Source organism: Lepisosteus oculatus, unplaced genomic scaffold (assembly GCF_040954835.1).
Source record: "Lepisosteus oculatus isolate fLepOcu1 unplaced genomic scaffold, fLepOcu1.hap2 HAP2_SCAFFOLD_101, whole genome shotgun sequence".
Taxonomy (NCBI): Eukaryota; Metazoa; Chordata; class Actinopteri; order Semionotiformes; family Lepisosteidae; genus Lepisosteus; species Lepisosteus oculatus.
This window is the reverse complement of record NW_027167653.1, coordinates 418,274-433,980: the sequence shown is the minus strand read 5'-3', so window position 1 is coordinate 433,980 and position 15,707 is coordinate 418,274. Positions and strand designations below refer to the sequence as shown.

General features: G+C 63.2%; 15 non-coding genes across 15 annotated transcripts; all 15 read right to left on the bottom strand.

The window, feature by feature from the left end:
* Window positions 1-667: 667 nt before the first annotated feature.
* On the bottom strand, window positions 668-858 carry LOC138225704 (U2 spliceosomal RNA). The gene has a single exon (XR_011184176.1). It is a non-coding gene; the product is annotated as a U2 spliceosomal RNA (small nuclear RNA).
* An 848-nt stretch (window positions 859-1,706) lies between these two features.
* On the bottom strand, window positions 1,707-1,897 carry LOC138225703 (U2 spliceosomal RNA). The gene has a single exon (XR_011184175.1). It is a non-coding gene; the product is annotated as a U2 spliceosomal RNA (small nuclear RNA).
* Window positions 1,898-2,745: 848 nt separating this feature from the next.
* On the bottom strand, window positions 2,746-2,936 carry LOC138225702 (U2 spliceosomal RNA). Its single transcript, XR_011184174.1, has one exon. It is a non-coding gene; the product is annotated as a U2 spliceosomal RNA (small nuclear RNA).
* An 848-nt stretch (window positions 2,937-3,784) lies between these two features.
* On the bottom strand, window positions 3,785-3,975 carry LOC138225701 (U2 spliceosomal RNA). The gene has a single exon (XR_011184173.1). It is a non-coding gene; the product is annotated as a U2 spliceosomal RNA (small nuclear RNA).
* An 849-nt stretch (window positions 3,976-4,824) lies between these two features.
* Window positions 4,825-5,015, bottom strand: LOC138225700 (U2 spliceosomal RNA). Its single transcript, XR_011184172.1, has one exon. It is a non-coding gene; the product is annotated as a U2 spliceosomal RNA (small nuclear RNA).
* Window positions 5,016-5,863: 848 nt separating this feature from the next.
* LOC138225699 (U2 spliceosomal RNA) lies at window positions 5,864-6,054 on the bottom strand. Its single transcript, XR_011184171.1, has one exon. It is a non-coding gene; the product is annotated as a U2 spliceosomal RNA (small nuclear RNA).
* An 847-nt stretch (window positions 6,055-6,901) lies between these two features.
* On the bottom strand, window positions 6,902-7,092 carry LOC138225698 (U2 spliceosomal RNA). The gene has a single exon (XR_011184170.1). It is a non-coding gene; the product is annotated as a U2 spliceosomal RNA (small nuclear RNA).
* Window positions 7,093-7,940: 848 nt separating this feature from the next.
* Window positions 7,941-8,131, bottom strand: LOC138225697 (U2 spliceosomal RNA). The gene has a single exon (XR_011184169.1). It is a non-coding gene; the product is annotated as a U2 spliceosomal RNA (small nuclear RNA).
* Window positions 8,132-8,979: 848 nt separating this feature from the next.
* Window positions 8,980-9,170, bottom strand: LOC138225696 (U2 spliceosomal RNA). The gene has a single exon (XR_011184168.1). It is a non-coding gene; the product is annotated as a U2 spliceosomal RNA (small nuclear RNA).
* Window positions 9,171-10,018: 848 nt separating this feature from the next.
* LOC138225695 (U2 spliceosomal RNA) lies at window positions 10,019-10,209 on the bottom strand. The gene has a single exon (XR_011184167.1). It is a non-coding gene; the product is annotated as a U2 spliceosomal RNA (small nuclear RNA).
* An 848-nt stretch (window positions 10,210-11,057) lies between these two features.
* On the bottom strand, window positions 11,058-11,248 carry LOC138225694 (U2 spliceosomal RNA). The gene has a single exon (XR_011184166.1). It is a non-coding gene; the product is annotated as a U2 spliceosomal RNA (small nuclear RNA).
* An 847-nt stretch (window positions 11,249-12,095) lies between these two features.
* Window positions 12,096-12,286, bottom strand: LOC138225693 (U2 spliceosomal RNA). The gene has a single exon (XR_011184165.1). It is a non-coding gene; the product is annotated as a U2 spliceosomal RNA (small nuclear RNA).
* An 851-nt stretch (window positions 12,287-13,137) lies between these two features.
* LOC138225692 (U2 spliceosomal RNA) lies at window positions 13,138-13,328 on the bottom strand. The gene has a single exon (XR_011184164.1). It is a non-coding gene; the product is annotated as a U2 spliceosomal RNA (small nuclear RNA).
* Window positions 13,329-14,176: 848 nt separating this feature from the next.
* Window positions 14,177-14,367, bottom strand: LOC138225691 (U2 spliceosomal RNA). The gene has a single exon (XR_011184163.1). It is a non-coding gene; the product is annotated as a U2 spliceosomal RNA (small nuclear RNA).
* An 848-nt stretch (window positions 14,368-15,215) lies between these two features.
* LOC138225690 (U2 spliceosomal RNA) lies at window positions 15,216-15,406 on the bottom strand. The gene has a single exon (XR_011184162.1). It is a non-coding gene; the product is annotated as a U2 spliceosomal RNA (small nuclear RNA).
* Window positions 15,407-15,707: the final 301 nt, after the last annotated feature.

The window sequence follows — 15,707 nt, the reverse complement described above, 5'->3', positions numbered from 1 at the left end:
GGCCCTGCTCTTTGATCTTCTGTCAACGGCCCGACAACGACCGCAGCCGCAGGGGGCGCCAGCCGCCCGGCCTCCTTAGCTTAGGCCCCTCCCACCGGCAGCAGCTGTGCCCAACCGGCTGCGAGCGAAAGCCGAGCGCCAGCACCTGCGGGCAGAGGCAAGGGGCAGCTCTCTCTCCGGAGGGAGGGACGGGGACGCGCGCACGCACACACACACGCCTGCCTGCCGAAAAAAAAAGAAAGAAAAGGTGGATATACTAAGTTTTTGGGAGGGAAAACGCCCAGCTGTCGAAAGGGGCCCGCCTGCAGGGACGGGGACGGACACACGCAAGCAAGCAAGCAAGCAAGCAAGCAAGCCAGCAAGCCAGCAAGCCAGCAAGCCAGCAAGCCAGCAAGCCAGCAAGCAAGCCACGCCTGCCTCCCTGGGAAAAGGCTGAAAAACCTAAGTTTTTTGGAGGGAAAACGCACGGGAGCCGAAAAGGGGGCCGGCCTGCTTGCCCAGAGAGTCGAGACGCGGGAGAGCGCACAGAGGGAGCACGGGAACGGAGAGGGCGAGAGAGAGACGGACACAGAGACACACAGATGGACGAGGGACGAGGGACGAGACCCGAGAAGAAGGAGCTCCAGTCCGCTTCGCTCGCTACGTCTGTCTTTTCACCGCTGAGAGAAGGTGGTGCACCGCTCCCGGAGGCGCTGCAATACCGGGCCGATGCGTGGAGAGGACGGAGCAAGCTCCTGATCCAGCTCCCTGTTCCAAAAATCCGTTTAATATGTGGTCCCCCGATGGGGGACGTATCAGATATTAAACTGATAAGAACAGATACTACACTTGATCTTAGCCAAAAGGCCGAGAAGCGATGCCCACAAAGGCGCGGAGCGACGCGCGGGCGTTCCGCTGGCGCACAGTGGCGCAGGCCGACTCCTCTGGAGCCCGGGACCCGCGCGGCTGCCGGCCTCCCTGCAGCCAGAGGCCTCGAAGCGGGACGCTGCTCCCCCTCTCTCTTGCCTGCCTGGCTGCCTTCCTGCCAGTCCCGGGCGGGGGCCCTGCTCTTTGATCTTCTGTCAACGGCCCGACAACGACCGCAGCCGCAGGGGGCGCCAGCCGCCCGGCCTCCTTAGCTTAGGCCCCTCCCACCGGCAGCAGCTGTGCCCAACCGGCTGCGAGCGAAAGCCGAGCGCCAGCACCTGCGGGCAGAGGCAAGGGGCAGCTCTCTCTCCGGAGGGAGGGACGGGGACGCGCGCACGCACACACACACGCCTGCCTGCCGAAAAAAAAAGAAAGAAAAGGTGGATATACTAAGTTTTTGGGAGGGAAAACGCCCAGCTGTCGAAAGGGGCCCGCCTGCAGGGACGGGGACGGACACACGCAAGCAAGCAAGCAAGCAAGCAAGCAAGCCAGCAAGCCAGCAAGCCAGCAAGCCAGCAAGCCAGCAAGCCAGCAAGCAAGCCACGCCTGCCTCCCTGGGAAAAGGCTGAAAAACCTAAGTTTTTTGGAGGGAAAACGCACGGGAGCCGAAAAGGGGGCCGGCCTGCTTGCCCAGAGAGTCGAGACGCGGGAGAGCGCACAGAGGGAGCACGGGAACGGAGAGGGCGAGAGAGAGACGGACACAGAGACACACAGATGGACGAGGGACGAGGGACGAGACCCGAGAAGAAGGAGCTCCAGTCCGCTTCGCTCGCTACGTCTGTCTTTTCACCGCTGAGAGAAGGTGGTGCACCGCTCCCGGAGGCGCTGCAATACCGGGCCGATGCGTGGAGAGGACGGAGCAAGCTCCTGATCCAGCTCCCTGTTCCAAAAATCCGTTTAATATGTGGTCCCCCGATGGGGGACGTATCAGATATTAAACTGATAAGAACAGATACTACACTTGATCTTAGCCAAAAGGCCGAGAAGCGATGCCCACAAAGGCGCGGAGCGACGCGCGGGCGTTCCGCTGGCGCACAGTGGCGCAGGCCGACTCCTCTGGAGCCCGGGACCCGCGCGGCTGCCGGCCTCCCTGCAGCCAGAGGCCTCGAAGCGGGACGCTGCTCCCCCTCTCTCTTGCCTGCCTGGCTGCCTTCCTGCCAGTCCCGGGCGGGGGCCCTGCTCTTTGATCTTCTGTCAACGGCCCGACAACGACCGCAGCCGCAGGGGGCGCCAGCCGCCCGGCCTCCTTAGCTTAGGCCCCTCCCACCGGCAGCAGCTGTGCCCAACCGGCTGCGAGCGAAAGCCGAGCGCCAGCACCTGCGGGCAGAGGCAAGGGGCAGCTCTCTCTCCGGAGGGAGGGACGGGGACGCGCGCACGCACACACACACGCCTGCCTGCCGAAAAAAAAAGAAAGAAAAGGTGGATATACTAAGTTTTTGGGAGGGAAAACGCCCAGCTGTCGAAAGGGGCCCGCCTGCAGGGACGGGGACGGACACACGCAAGCAAGCAAGCAAGCAAGCAAGCAAGCCAGCAAGCCAGCAAGCCAGCAAGCCAGCAAGCCAGCAAGCCAGCAAGCAAGCCACGCCTGCCTCCCTGGGAAAAGGCTGAAAAACCTAAGTTTTTTGGAGGGAAAACGCACGGGAGCCGAAAAGGGGGCCGGCCTGCTTGCCCAGAGAGTCGAGACGCGGGAGAGCGCACAGAGGGAGCACGGGAACGGAGAGGGCGAGAGAGAGACGGACACAGAGACACACAGATGGACGAGGGACGAGGGACGAGACCCGAGAAGAAGGAGCTCCAGTCCGCTTCGCTCGCTACGTCTGTCTTTTCACCGCTGAGAGAAGGTGGTGCACCGCTCCCGGAGGCGCTGCAATACCGGGCCGATGCGTGGAGAGGACGGAGCAAGCTCCTGATCCAGCTCCCTGTTCCAAAAATCCGTTTAATATGTGGTCCCCCGATGGGGGACGTATCAGATATTAAACTGATAAGAACAGATACTACACTTGATCTTAGCCAAAAGGCCGAGAAGCGATGCCCACAAAGGCGCGGAGCGACGCGCGGGCGTTCCGCTGGCGCACAGTGGCGCAGGCCGACTCCTCTGGAGCCCGGGACCCGCGCGGCTGCCGGCCTCCCTGCAGCCAGAGGCCTCGAAGCGGGACGCTGCTCCCCCTCTCTCTTGCCTGCCTGGCTGCCTTCCTGCCAGTCCCGGGCGGGGGCCCTGCTCTTTGATCTTCTGTCAACGGCCCGACAACGACCGCAGCCGCAGGGGGCGCCAGCCGCCCGGCCTCCTTAGCTTAGGCCCCTCCCACCGGCAGCAGCTGTGCCCAACCGGCTGCGAGCGAAAGCCGAGCGCCAGCACCTGCGGGCAGAGGCAAGGGGCAGCTCTCTCTCCGGAGGGAGGGACGGGGACGCGCGCACGCACACACACACGCCTGCCTGCCGAAAAAAAAAGAAAGAAAAGGTGGATATACTAAGTTTTTGGGAGGGAAAACGCCCAGCTGTCGAAAGGGGCCCGCCTGCAGGGACGGGGACGGACACACGCAAGCAAGCAAGCAAGCAAGCAAGCAAGCCAGCAAGCCAGCAAGCCAGCAAGCCAGCAAGCCAGCAAGCCAGCAAGCAAGCCACGCCTGCCTCCCTGGGAAAAGGCTGAAAAACCTAAGTTTTTTGGAGGGAAAACGCACGGGAGCCGAAAAGGGGGCCGGCCTGCTTGCCCAGAGAGTCGAGACGCGGGAGAGCGCACAGAGGGAGCACGGGAACGGAGAGGGCGAGAGAGAGACGGACACAGAGACACACAGATGGACGAGGGACGAGGGACGAGACCCGAGAAGAAGGAGCTCCAGTCCGCTTCGCTCGCTACGTCTGTCTTTTCACCGCTGAGAGAAGGTGGTGCACCGCTCCCGGAGGCGCTGCAATACCGGGCCGATGCGTGGAGAGGACGGAGCAAGCTCCTGATCCAGCTCCCTGTTCCAAAAATCCGTTTAATATGTGGTCCCCCGATGGGGGACGTATCAGATATTAAACTGATAAGAACAGATACTACACTTGATCTTAGCCAAAAGGCCGAGAAGCGATGCCCACAAAGGCGCGGAGCGACGCGCGGGCGTTCCGCTGGCGCACAGTGGCGCAGGCCGACTCCTCTGGAGCCCGGGACCCGCGCGGCTGCCGGCCTCCCTGCAGCCAGAGGCCTCGAAGCGGGACGCTGCTCCCCCTCTCTCTTGCCTGCCTGGCTGCCTTCCTGCCAGTCCCGGGCGGGGGCCCTGCTCTTTGATCTTCTGTCAACGGCCCGACAACGACCGCAGCCGCAGGGGGCGCCAGCCGCCCGGCCTCCTTAGCTTAGGCCCCTCCCACCGGCAGCAGCTGTGCCCAACCGGCTGCGAGCGAAAGCCGAGCGCCAGCACCTGCGGGCAGAGGCAAGGGGCAGCTCTCTCTCCGGAGGGAGGGACGGGGACGCGCGCACGCACACACACACGCCTGCCTGCCGAAAAAAAAAGAAAGAAAAGGTGGATATACTAAGTTTTTGGGAGGGAAAACGCCCAGCTGTCGAAAGGGGCCCGCCTGCAGGGACGGGGACGGACACACAGCAAGCAAGCAAGCAAGCAAGCAAGCAAGCCAGCAAGCCAGCAAGCCAGCAAGCCAGCAAGCCAGCAAGCCAGCAAGCAAGCCACGCCTGCCTCCCTGGGAAAAGGCTGAAAAACCTAAGTTTTTTGGAGGGAAAACGCACGGGAGCCGAAAAGGGGGCCGGCCTGCTTGCCCAGAGAGTCGAGACGCGGGAGAGCGCACAGAGGGAGCACGGGAACGGAGAGGGCGAGAGAGAGACGGACACAGAGACACACAGATGGACGAGGGACGAGGGACGAGACCCGAGAAGAAGGAGCTCCAGTCCGCTTCGCTCGCTACGTCTGTCTTTTCACCGCTGAGAGAAGGTGGTGCACCGCTCCCGGAGGCGCTGCAATACCGGGCCGATGCGTGGAGAGGACGGAGCAAGCTCCTGATCCAGCTCCCTGTTCCAAAAATCCGTTTAATATGTGGTCCCCCGATGGGGGACGTATCAGATATTAAACTGATAAGAACAGATACTACACTTGATCTTAGCCAAAAGGCCGAGAAGCGATGCCCACAAAGGCGCGGAGCGACGCGCGGGCGTTCCGCTGGCGCACAGTGGCGCAGGCCGACTCCTCTGGAGCCCGGGACCCGCGCGGCTGCCGGCCTCCCTGCAGCCAGAGGCCTCGAAGCGGGACGCTGCTCCCCCTCTCTCTTGCCTGCCTGGCTGCCTTCCTGCCAGTCCCGGGCGGGGGCCCTGCTCTTTGATCTTCTGTCAACGGCCCGACAACGACCGCAGCCGCAGGGGGCGCCAGCCGCCCGGCCTCCTTAGCTTAGGCCCCTCCCACCGGCAGCAGCTGTGCCCAACCGGCTGCGAGCGAAAGCCGAGCGCCAGCACCTGCGGGCAGAGGCAAGGGGCAGCTCTCTCTCCGGAGGGAGGGACGGGGACGCGCGCACGCACACACACACGCCTGCCTGCCGAAAAAAAAAGAAAGAAAAGGTGGATATACTAAGTTTTTGGGAGGGAAAACGCCCAGCTGTCGAAAGGGGCCCGCCTGCAGGGACGGGGACGGACACACGCAAGCAAGCAAGCAAGCAAGCAAGCAAGCCAGCAAGCCAGCAAGCCAGCAAGCCAGCAAGCCAGCAAGCCAGCAAGCAAGCCACGCCTGCCTCCCTGGGAAAAGGCTGAAAAACCTAAGTTTTTTGGAGGGAAAACGCACGGGAGCCGAAAAGGGGGCCGGCCTGCTTGCCCAGAGAGTCGAGACGCGGGAGAGCGCACAGAGGGAGCACGGGAACGGAGAGGGCGAGAGAGAGACGGACACAGAGACACACAGATGGACGAGGGACGAGGGACGAGACCCGAGAAGAAGGAGCTCCAGTCCGCTTCGCTCGCTACGTCTGTCTTTTCACCGCTGAGAGAAGGTGGTGCACCGCTCCCGGAGGCGCTGCAATACCGGGCCGATGCGTGGAGAGGACGGAGCAAGCTCCTGATCCAGCTCCCTGTTCCAAAAATCCGTTTAATATGTGGTCCCCCGATGGGGGACGTATCAGATATTAAACTGATAAGAACAGATACTACACTTGATCTTAGCCAAAAGGCCGAGAAGCGATGCCCACAAAGGCGCGGAGCGACGCGCGGGCGTTCCGCTGGCGCACAGTGGCGCAGGCCGACTCCTCTGGAGCCCGGGACCCGCGCGGCTGCCGGCCTCCCTGCAGCCAGAGGCCTCGAAGCGGGACGCTGCTCCCCCTCTCTCTTGCCTGCCTGGCTGCCTTCCTGCCAGTCCCGGGCGGGGGCCCTGCTCTTTGATCTTCTGTCAACGGCCCGACAACGACCGCAGCCGCAGGGGGCGCCAGCCGCCCGGCCTCCTTAGCTTAGGCCCCTCCCACCGGCAGCAGCTGTGCCCAACCGGCTGCGAGCGAAAGCCGAGCGCCAGCACCTGCGGGCAGAGGCAAGGGGCAGCTCTCTCTCCGGAGGGAGGGACGGGGACGCGCGCACGCACACACACACGCCTGCCTGCCGAAAAAAAAAGAAAGAAAAGGTGGATATACTAAGTTTTTGGGAGGGAAAACGCCCAGCTGTCGAAAGGGGCCCGCCTGCAGGGACGGGGACGGACACACGCAAGCAAGCAAGCAAGCAAGCAAGCAAGCCGCAAGCCAGCAAGCCAGCAAGCCAGCAAGCCAGCAAGCCAGCAAGCAAGCCACGCCTGCCTCCCTGGGAAAAGGCTGAAAAACCTAAGTTTTTTGGAGGGAAAACGCACGGGAGCCGAAAAGGGGGCCGGCCTGCTTGCCCAGAGAGTCGAGACGCGGGAGAGCGCACAGAGGGAGCACGGGAACGGAGAGGGCGAGAGAGAGACGGACACAGAGACACACAGATGGACGAGGGACGAGGGACGAGACCCGAGAAGAAGGAGCTCCAGTCCGCTTCGCTCGCTACGTCTGTCTTTTCACCGCTGAGAGAAGGTGGTGCACCGCTCCCGGAGGCGCTGCAATACCGGGCCGATGCGTGGAGAGGACGGAGCAAGCTCCTGATCCAGCTCCCTGTTCCAAAAATCCGTTTAATATGTGGTCCCCCGATGGGGGACGTATCAGATATTAAACTGATAAGAACAGATACTACACTTGATCTTAGCCAAAAGGCCGAGAAGCGATGCCCACAAAGGCGCGGAGCGACGCGCGGGCGTTCCGCTGGCGCACAGTGGCGCAGGCCGACTCCTCTGGAGCCCGGGACCCGCGCGGCTGCCGGCCTCCCTGCAGCCAGAGGCCTCGAAGCGGGACGCTGCTCCCCCTCTCTCTTGCCTGCCTGGCTGCCTTCCTGCCAGTCCCGGGCGGGGGCCCTGCTCTTTGATCTTCTGTCAACGGCCCGACAACGACCGCAGCCGCAGGGGGCGCCAGCCGCCCGGCCTCCTTAGCTTAGGCCCCTCCCACCGGCAGCAGCTGTGCCCAACCGGCTGCGAGCGAAAGCCGAGCGCCAGCACCTGCGGGCAGAGGCAAGGGGCAGCTCTCTCTCCGGAGGGAGGGACGGGGACGCGCGCACGCACACACACACGCCTGCCTGCCGAAAAAAAAAGAAAGAAAAGGTGGATATACTAAGTTTTTGGGAGGGAAAACGCCCAGCTGTCGAAAGGGGCCCGCCTGCAGGGACGGGGACGGACACACGCAAGCAAGCAAGCAAGCAAGCAAGCAAGCCAGCAAGCCAGCAAGCCAGCAAGCCAGCAAGCCAGCAAGCCAGCAAGCAAGCCACGCCTGCCTCCCTGGGAAAAGGCTGAAAAACCTAAGTTTTTTGGAGGGAAAACGCACGGGAGCCGAAAAGGGGGCCGGCCTGCTTGCCCAGAGAGTCGAGACGCGGGAGAGCGCACAGAGGGAGCACGGGAACGGAGAGGGCGAGAGAGAGACGGACACAGAGACACACAGATGGACGAGGGACGAGGGACGAGACCCGAGAAGAAGGAGCTCCAGTCCGCTTCGCTCGCTACGTCTGTCTTTTCACCGCTGAGAGAAGGTGGTGCACCGCTCCCGGAGGCGCTGCAATACCGGGCCGATGCGTGGAGAGGACGGAGCAAGCTCCTGATCCAGCTCCCTGTTCCAAAAATCCGTTTAATATGTGGTCCCCCGATGGGGGACGTATCAGATATTAAACTGATAAGAACAGATACTACACTTGATCTTAGCCAAAAGGCCGAGAAGCGATGCCCACAAAGGCGCGGAGCGACGCGCGGGCGTTCCGCTGGCGCACAGTGGCGCAGGCCGACTCCTCTGGAGCCCGGGACCCGCGCGGCTGCCGGCCTCCCTGCAGCCAGAGGCCTCGAAGCGGGACGCTGCTCCCCCTCTCTCTTGCCTGCCTGGCTGCCTTCCTGCCAGTCCCGGGCGGGGGCCCTGCTCTTTGATCTTCTGTCAACGGCCCGACAACGACCGCAGCCGCAGGGGGCGCCAGCCGCCCGGCCTCCTTAGCTTAGGCCCCTCCCACCGGCAGCAGCTGTGCCCAACCGGCTGCGAGCGAAAGCCGAGCGCCAGCACCTGCGGGCAGAGGCAAGGGGCAGCTCTCTCTCCGGAGGGAGGGACGGGGACGCGCGCACGCACACACACACGCCTGCCTGCCGAAAAAAAAAGAAAGAAAAGGTGGATATACTAAGTTTTTGGGAGGGAAAACGCCCAGCTGTCGAAAGGGGCCCGCCTGCAGGGACGGGGACGGACACACGCAAGCAAGCAAGCAAGCAAGCAAGCAAGCCAGCAAGCCAGCAAGCCAGCAAGCCAGCAAGCCAGCAAGCCAGCAAGCAAGCCACGCCTGCCTCCCTGGGAAAAGGCTGAAAAACCTAAGTTTTTTGGAGGGAAAACGCACGGGAGCCGAAAAGGGGGCCGGCCTGCTTGCCCAGAGAGTCGAGACGCGGGAGAGCGCACAGAGGGAGCACGGGAACGGAGAGGGCGAGAGAGAGACGGACACAGAGACACACAGATGGACGAGGGACGAGGGACGAGACCCGAGAAGAAGGAGCTCCAGTCCGCTTCGCTCGCTACGTCTGTCTTTTCACCGCTGAGAGAAGGTGGTGCACCGCTCCCGGAGGCGCTGCAATACCGGGCCGATGCGTGGAGAGGACGGAGCAAGCTCCTGATCCAGCTCCCTGTTCCAAAAATCCGTTTAATATGTGGTCCCCCGATGGGGGACGTATCAGATATTAAACTGATAAGAACAGATACTACACTTGATCTTAGCCAAAAGGCCGAGAAGCGATGCCCACAAAGGCGCGGAGCGACGCGCGGGCGTTCCGCTGGCGCACAGTGGCGCAGGCCGACTCCTCTGGAGCCCGGGACCCGCGCGGCTGCCGGCCTCCCTGCAGCCAGAGGCCTCGAAGCGGGACGCTGCTCCCCCTCTCTCTTGCCTGCCTGGCTGCCTTCCTGCCAGTCCCGGGCGGGGGCCCTGCTCTTTGATCTTCTGTCAACGGCCCGACAACGACCGCAGCCGCAGGGGGCGCCAGCCGCCCGGCCTCCTTAGCTTAGGCCCCTCCCACCGGCAGCAGCTGTGCCCAACCGGCTGCGAGCGAAAGCCGAGCGCCAGCACCTGCGGGCAGAGGCAAGGGGCAGCTCTCTCTCCGGAGGGAGGGACGGGGACGCGCGCACGCACACACACACGCCTGCCTGCCGAAAAAAAAAGAAAGAAAAGGTGGATATACTAAGTTTTTGGGAGGGAAAACGCCCAGCTGTCGAAAGGGGCCCGCCTGCAGGGACGGGGACGGACACACGCAAGCAAGCAAGCAAGCAAGCAAGCAAGCCAGCAAGCCAGCAAGCCAGCAAGCCAGCAAGCCAGCAAGCCAGCAAGCAAGCCACGCCTGCCTCCCTGGGAAAAGGCTGAAAAACCTAAGTTTTTTGGAGGGAAAACGCACGGGAGCCGAAAAGGGGGCCGGCCTGCTTGCCCAGAGAGTCGAGACGCGGGAGAGCGCACAGAGGGAGCACGGGAACGGAGAGGGCGAGAGAGAGACGGACACAGAGACACACAGATGGACGAGGGACGAGGGACGAGACCCGAGAAGAAGGAGCTCCAGTCCGCTTCGCTCGCTACGTCTGTCTTTTCACCGCTGAGAGAAGGTGGTGCACCGCTCCCGGAGGCGCTGCAATACCGGGCCGATGCGTGGAGAGGACGGAGCAAGCTCCTGATCCAGCTCCCTGTTCCAAAAATCCGTTTAATATGTGGTCCCCCGATGGGGGACGTATCAGATATTAAACTGATAAGAACAGATACTACACTTGATCTTAGCCAAAAGGCCGAGAAGCGATGCCCACAAAGGCGCGGAGCGACGCGCGGGCGTTCCGCTGGCGCACAGTGGCGCAGGCCGACTCCTCTGGAGCCCGGGACCCGCGCGGCTGCCGGCCTCCCTGCAGCCAGAGGCCTCGAAGCGGGACGCTGCTCCCCCTCTCTCTTGCCTGCCTGGCTGCCTTCCTGCCAGTCCCGGGCGGGGGCCCTGCTCTTTGATCTTCTGTCAACGGCCCGACAACGACCGCAGCCGCAGGGGGCGCCAGCCGCCCGGCCTCCTTAGCTTAGGCCCCTCCCACCGGCAGCAGCTGTGCCCAACCGGCTGCGAGCGAAAGCCGAGCGCCAGCACCTGCGGGCAGAGGCAAGGGGCAGCTCTCTCTCCGGAGGGAGGGACGGGGACGCGCGCACGCACACACACACGCCTGCCTGCCGAAAAAAAAAGAAAGAAAAGGTGGATATACTAAGTTTTTGGGAGGGAAAACGCCCAGCTGTCGAAAGGGGCCCGCCTGCAGGGACGGGGACGGACACACGCAAGCAAGCAAGCAAGCAAGCAAGCAAGCCAGCAAGCCAGCAAGCCAGCAAGCCAGCAAGCCAGCAAGCCAGCAAGCAAGCCACGCCTGCCTCCCTGGGAAAAGGCTGAAAAACCTAAGTTTTTTGGAGGGAAAACGCACGGGAGCCGAAAAGGGGGCCGGCCTGCTTGCCCAGAGAGTCGAGACGCGGGAGAGCGCACAGAGGGAGCACGGGAACGGAGAGGGCGAGAGAGAGACGGACACAGAGACACACAGATGGACGAGGGACGAGGGACGAGACCCGAGAAGAAGGAGCTCCAGTCCGCTTCGCTCGCTACGTCTGTCTTTTCACCGCTGAGAGAAGGTGGTGCACCGCTCCCGGAGGCGCTGCAATACCGGGCCGATGCGTGGAGAGGACGGAGCAAGCTCCTGATCCAGCTCCCTGTTCCAAAAATCCGTTTAATATGTGGTCCCCCGATGGGGGACGTATCAGATATTAAACTGATAAGAACAGATACTACACTTGATCTTAGCCAAAAGGCCGAGAAGCGATGCCCACAAAGGCGCGGAGCGACGCGCGGGCGTTCCGCTGGCGCACAGTGGCGCAGGCCGACTCCTCTGGAGCCCGGGACCCGCGCGGCTGCCGGCCTCCCTGCAGCCAGAGGCCTCGAAGCGGGACGCTGCTCCCCCTCTCTCTTGCCTGCCTGGCTGCCTTCCTGCCAGTCCCGGGCGGGGGCCCTGCTCTTTGATCTTCTGTCAACGGCCCGACAACGACCGCAGCCGCAGGGGGCGCCAGCCGCCCGGCCTCCTTAGCTTAGGCCCCTCCCACCGGCAGCAGCTGTGCCCAACCGGCTGCGAGCGAAAGCCGAGCGCCAGCACCTGCGGGCAGAGGCAAGGGGCAGCTCTCTCTCCGGAGGGAGGGACGGGGACGCGCGCACGCACACACACACGCCTGCCTGCCGAAAAAAAAAGAAAGAAAAGGTGGATATACTAAGTTTTTGGGAGGGAAAACGCCCAGCTGTCGAAAGGGGCCCGCCTGCAGGGACGGGGACGGACACACGCAAGCAAGCAAGCAAGCAAGCAAGCAGCCAGCAAGCCAGCAAGCCAGCAAGCCAGCAAGCCAGCAAGCCAGCAAGCAAGCCACGCCTGCCTCCCTGGGAAAAGGCTGAAAAACCTAAGTTTTTTGGAGGGAAAACGCACGGGAGCCGAAAAGGGGGCCGGCCTGCTTGCCCAGAGAGTCGAGACGCGGGAGAGCGCACAGAGGGAGCACGGGAACGGAGAGGGCGAGAGAGAGACGGACACAGAGACACACAGATGGACGAGGGACGAGGGACGAGACCCGAGAAGAAGGAGCTCCAGTCCGCTTCGCTCGCTACGTCTGTCTTTTCACCGCTGAGAGAAGGTGGTGCACCGCTCCCGGAGGCGCTGCAATACCGGGCCGATGCGTGGAGAGGACGGAGCAAGCTCCTGATCCAGCTCCCTGTTCCAAAAATCCGTTTAATATGTGGTCCCCCGATGGGGGACGTATCAGATATTAAACTGATAAGAACAGATACTACACTTGATCTTAGCCAAAAGGCCGAGAAGCGATGCCCACAAAGGCGCGGAGCGACGCGCGGGCGTTCCGCTGGCGCACAGTGGCGCAGGCCGACTCCTCTGGAGCCCGGGACCCGCGCGGCTGCCGGCCTCCCTGCAGCCAGAGGCCTCGAAGCGGGACGCTGCTCCCCCTCTCTCTTGCCTGCCTGGCTGCCTTCCTGCCAGTCCCGGGCGGGGGCCCTGCTCTTTGATCTTCTGTCAACGGCCCGACAACGACCGCAGCCGCAGGGGGCGCCAGCCGCCCGGCCTCCTTAGCTTAGGCCCCTCCCACCGGCAGCAGCTGTGCCCAACCGGCTGCGAGCGAAAGCCGAGCGCCAGCACCTGCGGGCAGAGGCAAGGGGCAGCTCTCTCTCCGGAGGGAGGGACGGGGACGCGCGCACGCACACACACACGCCTGCCTGCCGAAAAAAAAAGAAAGAAAAGGTGGATATACTAAGTTTTTGGGAGGGAAAACGCCCAGCTGTCGAAAGGGGCCCGCCTGCAGGGACGGGGACGGACACACGCAAGCAAGCAAGCAAGCAAGCAAGCAAGCCAGCAAGCCAGCAAGCCAGCAAGCCAGCAAGCCAGCAAGCCAGCAAGCAAGCCACGCCTGCCTCCCTGGGAAAAGGCTGAAAAACCTAAGTTTTTTGGAGGGAAAACGCACGGGAGCCGAAAAGGGGGCCGGCCTGCTTGCCCAGAGAGTCGAGACGCGGGAGAGCGCACAGAGGGAGCACGGGAACGGAGAGGGCGAGAGAGAGACGGACACAGAGACACACAGATGGACGAGGGACGAGGGACGAGACCCGAGAAGAAGGAGCTCCAGTCCGCTTCTTCGCTCGCTACGTCTGTCTTTTCACCGCTGAGAGAAGGTGGTGCACCGCTCCCGGAGGCGCTGCAATACCGGGCCGATGCGTGGAGAGGACGGAGCAAGCTCCTGATCCAGCTCCCTGTTCCAAAAATCCGTTTAATATGTGGTCCCCCGATGGGGGACGTATCAGATATTAAACTGATAAGAACAGATACTACACTTGATCTTAGCCAAAAGGCCGAGAAGCGATGCCCACAAAGGCGCGGAGCGACGCGCGGGCGTTCCGCTGGCGCACAGTGGCGCAGGCCGACTCCTCTGGAGCCCGGGACCCGCGCGGCTGCCGGCCTCCCTGCAGCCAGAGGCCTCGAAGCGGGACGCTGCTCCCCCTCTCTCTTGCCTGCCTGGCTGCCTTCCTGCCAGTCCCGGGCGGGGGCCCTGCTCTTTGATCTTCTGTCAACGGCCCGACAACGACCGCAGCCGCAGGGGGCGCCAGCCGCCCGGCCTCCTTAGCTTAGGCCCCTCCCACCGGCAGCAGCTGTGCCCAACCGGCTGCGAGCGAAAGCCGAGCGCCAGCACCTGCGGGCAGAGGCAAGGGGCAGCTCTCTCTCCGGAGGGAGGGACGGGGACGCGCGCACGCACACACACACGCCTGCCTGCCGAAAAAAAAAGAAAGAAAAGGTGGATATACTAAGTTTTTGGGAGGGAAAACGCCCAGCTGTCGAAAGGGGCCCGCCTGCAGGGACGGGGACGGACACACGCAAGCAAGCAAGCAAGCAAGCAAGCAAGCCAGCAAGCCAGCAAGCCAGCAAGCCAGCAAGCCAGCAAGCCAGCAAGCAAGCCACGCCTGCCTCCCTGGGAAAAGGCTGAAAAACCTAAGTTTTTTGGAGGGAAAACGCACGGGAGCCGAAAAGGGGGCCGGCCTGCTTGCCCAGAGAGTCGAGACGCGGGAGAGCGCACAGAGGGAGCACGGGAACGGAGAGGGCGAGAGAGAGACGGACACAGAGACACACAGATGGACGAGGGACGAGGGACGAGACCCGAGAAGAAGGAGCTCCAGTCCGCTTCGCTCGCTACGTCTGTCTTTTCACCGCTGAGAGAAGGTGGTGCACCGCTCCCGGAGGCGCTGCAATACCGGGCCGATGCGTGGAGAGGACGGAGCAAGCTCCTGATCCAGCTCCCTGTTCCAAAAATCCGTTTAATATGTGGTCCCCCGATGGGGGACGTATCAGATATTAAACTGATAAGAACAGATACTACACTTGATCTTAGCCAAAAGGCCGAGAAGCGATGCCCACAAAGGCGCGGAGCGACGCGCGGGCGTTCCGCTGGCGCACAGTGGCGCAGGCCGACTCCTCTGGAGCCCGGGACCCGCGCGGCTGCCGGCCTCCCTGCAGCCAGAGGCCTCGAAGCGGGACGCTGCTCCCCCTCTCTCTTGCCTGCCTGGCTGCCTTCCTGCCAGTCCCGGGCGGGGGCCCTGCTCTTTGATCTTCTGTCAACGGCCCGACAACGACCGCAGCCGCAGGGGGCGCCAGCCGCCCGGCCTCCTTAGCTTAGGCCCCTCCCACCGGCAGCAGCTGTGCCCAACCGGCTGCGAGCGAAAGCCGAGCGCCAGCACCTGCGGGCAGAGGCAAGGGGCAGCTCTCTCTCCGGAGGGAGGGACGGGGACGCGCGCACGCACACACACACGCCTGCCTGCCGAAAAAAAAAGAAAGAAAAGGTGGATATACTAAGTTTTTGGGAGGGAAAACGCCCAGCTGTCGAAAGGGGCCCGCCTGCAGGGACGGGGACGGACACACGCAAGCAAGCAAGCAAGCAAGCAAGCAAGCCAGCAAGCCAGCAAGCCAGCAAGCCAGCAAGCCAGCAAGCCAGCAAGCAAGCCACGCCTGCCTCCCTGGGAAAAGGCTGAAAAACCTAAGTTTTTTGGAGGGAAAACGCACGGGAGCCGAAAAGGGGGCCGGCCTGCTTGCCCAGAGAGTCGAGACGCGGGAGAGCGCACAGAGGGAGCACGGGAACGGAGAGGGCGAGAGAGAGACGGACACAGAGACACACAGATGGACGAGGGACGAGGGACGAGACCCGAGAAGAAGGAGCTCCAGTCCGCTTCGCTCGCTACGTCTGTCTTTTCACCGCTGAGAGAAGGTGGTGCACCGCTCCCGGAGGCGCTGCAATACCGGGCCGATGCGTGGAGAGGACGGAGCAAGCTCCTGATCCAGCTCCCTGTTCCAAAAATCCGTTTAATATGTGGTCCCCCGATGGGGGACGTATCAGATATTAAACTGATAAGAACAGATACTACACTTGATCTTAGCCAAAAGGCCGAGAAGCGATGCCCACAAAGGCGCGGAGCGACGCGCGGGCGTTCCGCTGGCGCACAGTGGCGCAGGCCGACTCCTCTGGAGCCCGGGACCCGCGCGGCTGCCGGCCTCCCTGCAGCCAGAGGCCTCGAAGCGGGACGCTGCTCCCCCTCTCTCTTGCCTGCCTGGCTGCCTTCCTGCCAGTCCCGGGCGGGGGCCCTGCTCTTTGATCTTCTGTCAACGGCCCGACAACGACCGCAGCCGCAGGGGGCGCCAGCCGCCCGGCCTCCTTAGCTTAGGCCCCTCCCACCGGCAGCAGCTGTGCCCAACCGGCT